Genomic DNA, 3,686 nt, shown 5'->3' with positions numbered 1-3,686 from the left:
AACAGCAACTAAAATATGTGTATACCCATTAGAGGAAGGAAAAGGTCCCATGTAATCAAAGCCCCAAACATCAAATGGTTCAATAACGAGTGAATAATTTAAAGGCATTGTCGGCGTTCTGGGAACGGGGGTCCCAGACTTGCCTGCCTGCGGCCCACGGCATGGCTAAGTCAGCGGGCTGTACGGCCCATCTTCATCAACAAGGCATCCAAGACCCTCGCGAGGGGTGAAGTCTCGCGAGGCGGACGACGCAAGACCTCCTTAGGAGTGACCTAGCCAGGCAGGCTCACGAGGAGCGGAGATATCAAGGCGGGGCAAACCTCACGAGGCTCTCGTGACGTGAGCCATGACGATCGGCACCAAGCGGGCGCCAGGCAGGCGCCGGCGCGCGCATCGTCCTTGTTTCCTCTTTGGTGCTAAGGAGGCAAGCGCAGGCGAGGAGTACCGAGGCATCAGGCAAAGGTTGCCATATCAGTGCAACGAGACCAAGACCAGAAGGACGGCAGGACGGAGGTCATCATGGAGCCCAAGACGGCGTCACCACTAGAGCCTTTCGCAGGCGAAGACCACTTTTGTCAGGATAGCTTGTACTAGTTGTCCCCCTTCAAATTTGCCCGCCGTTGTTGGCTCCCTTCCGGCTCAATATTTGGGGAGAGGACTAGGGCCTATATAAGTAGAACTAGCCACCACAGTAGGGGCATCTCAGCTTGATCTAATGTGATCGAGAGCCTACCCTAGCCACAAGAACACCTCAGCCTCAGGAGGCTATTCTTCCCCTTGTATTGTTCATCATCAGCCCAAGAGGCAATCCACCACCGCCACACTGGAGTAGGGTATTACACCACAACGGTGGCCCGAACCAGTATAAATCTCGTGTCTTTTTGTGTTGCGAGTTCGTCCACGAGATCTTAGTGAGCTAGGGCGTGGATCGGTAGGAGGGAAAGACTTCGCGCGCACCCCAGAGTTCGAACCTTAAGGGTTTTGCCGGAACCCCACATCCGACATTTGGCGCGCCAGGTAGGGGTGCGCCATAGCTTCCCTTCCGTTGATTCGTCGCTCCGTCGCTCCATCGTCTCCATGGCGGACGCTCGCCGCGCTCGAGCTAAGCGCCGGGCTGCCCTCACCGCCCGCGTTGCTCAGACGGCTCCCGTCGGTGGGCCACCTCGTCGTTCTCCGTCTCCCGCCGCCAATGCTGCCACCGGCCCGGCGGGGAACGAGCAACTGGCGTCCTCGCTGCATCCATCGGTGCGGTAGGACGGCCGCACCGCCACTCCGTCGCTGACCCCGGCCGGTTCTTCGTCTCATGCACGCCGCGCTCCCATGGAGGCGCGGGCCGCGCTCCTCGCGGCGAACGAGCTCCTGCGCTACCGCCCTGTTGACGACCTCTACGAGGAGTGGCTCGACCGCATCGCCGAGCTCGTCCGCGCCACAGGGGGCTCCCCGGCGCCGTCCCTCTCTCTGCCTCACCCTCCGCCAGCCACAGGCGACGTGGCTCATGGCGCGCCTCCACAACCTTTGCCCCAAGACCGCGCCTTGGCGTCAAGGCGCGCGGCTCCACGGCGTGATCCGCCACGTCCGGTGCCCGTGCGCGAAGAGGGAAGCTGCCAAGAAATCCCTCGGCCGCGAGAAGCTGCACCTGTGCTCCCCGCGCCGCCTCGTCAAGACTGCGCGCCGCCTGCGGTGGCGCCGCGCGGACCTCATCATGACCAAGCTCCACCTCCGTGGCTGGCCCCGACAACCACGGCCTGCTGCCGTTCCTTCACCCTCGAGCTGCGTAGCGTCGCCTGGCCAGGCAAGTTCAAGCCGGATCTGCCTCCCCGCTACGACGGCACCTCCGATCTCGCGGTGTTCCTGCAGCTCTACGAGCTGAGCATCAAAGCGGCCAACGGCGACGAGAAGGTCATGGCGAATTGGTTCCCTATGGCTCTCAAGGATGGTGCCCGCTCCTGGCTCCTGAACCTACAGCACGGCTTGATCTCCTCCTCTGATGAGATGCGCGTCTGCTTCGTCGCCAACTTCCAGGGCACCCGCGACCGCCCGCCGGCGCAGGGTGACCTGCGCCGCATCAAACAACAGCCAGGGGAGACCCTCCAGAAGTACATCCAGTGCTTCAACAACACTCGCCTCAAGATCCCCAAGGTCACGGACAAGGCCATCATCTCTACATTCTCAGATGGCGTCCGTGACGTCAAGATGAAGGAAGAGCTCGCTATCCATGAGGAGCCGTGCACATCTCAGGAGCTGTTCAACCTGGCGACCAAGTGCGCAAGAGCTGAGGAGGGGCGCCTCTCCCTCCTCGAGCTGCCAGCCGCGGGCACAGAGGAGAGGAAAGCCAAGGCCAAGGACGTGAAGCACAAGGAAGCGGCAGTGCTCGCAGCGGAGCCCGACACCAAGCGGGGCAGAGATCAGCCCGAGTCATCCAAGAACAGCCGACCGTTTTGCGCCTTCCACAATCTGAACACCCACAACACCAGTGACTGTCAAGAGCTCAGAGCCATCCGCGAAGGACGTTTCGGTCGACGCCCCGAGCGTAGCGACCGGGGCTACGGCCGTGGAGGAGGACGTGGAGGCGGACGCTGGGACGACCGTGGCCCGCGCCAGGAGTGGCGCGACAGGCCTCGTGAGGACCGCTGGCAGGACCATCCTCGCGAGGGCGCCTGGAGGGACCAGCCTCGTGAGGATCGCCCCCAGGCAACGCCGGTCTTCCCCCGCTGCCGCCACCAAGAAGGAACGACGATCACCATCAGGATGAGGGGGCTGGGGGCTTCCAGGAGCCGCGTGCAATCTCCTGCATCTTGGGCGGCGCCCAGGCCCCAGCCACTCAATGCATCTTCAAACAGTTCGCTCGTGAAGTGAACACGGTGCTCCCCAAGCTCGAGGCCACGCGCCCACTCAGGTGCTCCCAATGCGCCATCACTTTCAACTCGGCAGATCAGCTCAAGTGCGCAGCCACCGCTGGCGCTCTCCCGATGCTTTGTTCACCGGTCATCAGCAATGTGCAAGTTACCAAGACCCTCATCGACGAAGGCGCAGGGCTCAACGTCCTGTCCGTCGACATGTTCGACAACCTCCAAGTGCCATATGAGCAGCTTCAGCCTACCAAGCCTTTCTCAGGAGTGACCGACGGCTCCACCACACCGATAGGGCAGGTCCGCCTGCGTGTCACCTTCGGGGAGCGCAAGAACTACCGCACCGAGCTCATCGACTTTGACATCGCACACATCCGCCTGCCATACAACGCCATCCTTGGGTATCCAGCCCTGGCCAAGTTCATGGCAGTCACCCATCACGGCTACAACGTCCTCAAGATGCCGGGAAGCGGCGGAATCATCACGGTCCCATGTGAAGAGAGAGAGATGCGGTGTGCTCCCTCGAGCGCACCTTCCAAGCTACAGCAATCAACGACCCCGACCGCAAAAGCGAGGGCCATCCTGAGGCCCTCCCCAAGAAGAAGAAGCAGCTGCGCCGGGCAGGATCTTAGGAGGGCAGCGACGCGGCTGGAGCCTCATCAGGATCAGCGCCCGCTTCAGGTGCGCCTCCCTCCATCGCATAGGAAGGCGCGCCCGGTGCCCTCCTCGGGCAGGGCTCGGGGGCTCTCTTCTGGAGGGCCTCAGACCTTGCCAACCTCACGAGAGAGGCGCTTGGGCACCACTTGGAGGCGTGCTTCACATCACGTTTCCCTCAGG

This window comes from Triticum aestivum, chromosome 7D, assembly GCF_018294505.1.
Source record: "Triticum aestivum cultivar Chinese Spring chromosome 7D, IWGSC CS RefSeq v2.1, whole genome shotgun sequence".
Classification (NCBI taxonomy): domain Eukaryota; kingdom Viridiplantae; phylum Streptophyta; class Magnoliopsida; order Poales; family Poaceae; genus Triticum; species Triticum aestivum.
Note: the sequence above shows the minus strand (reverse complement) of the source record.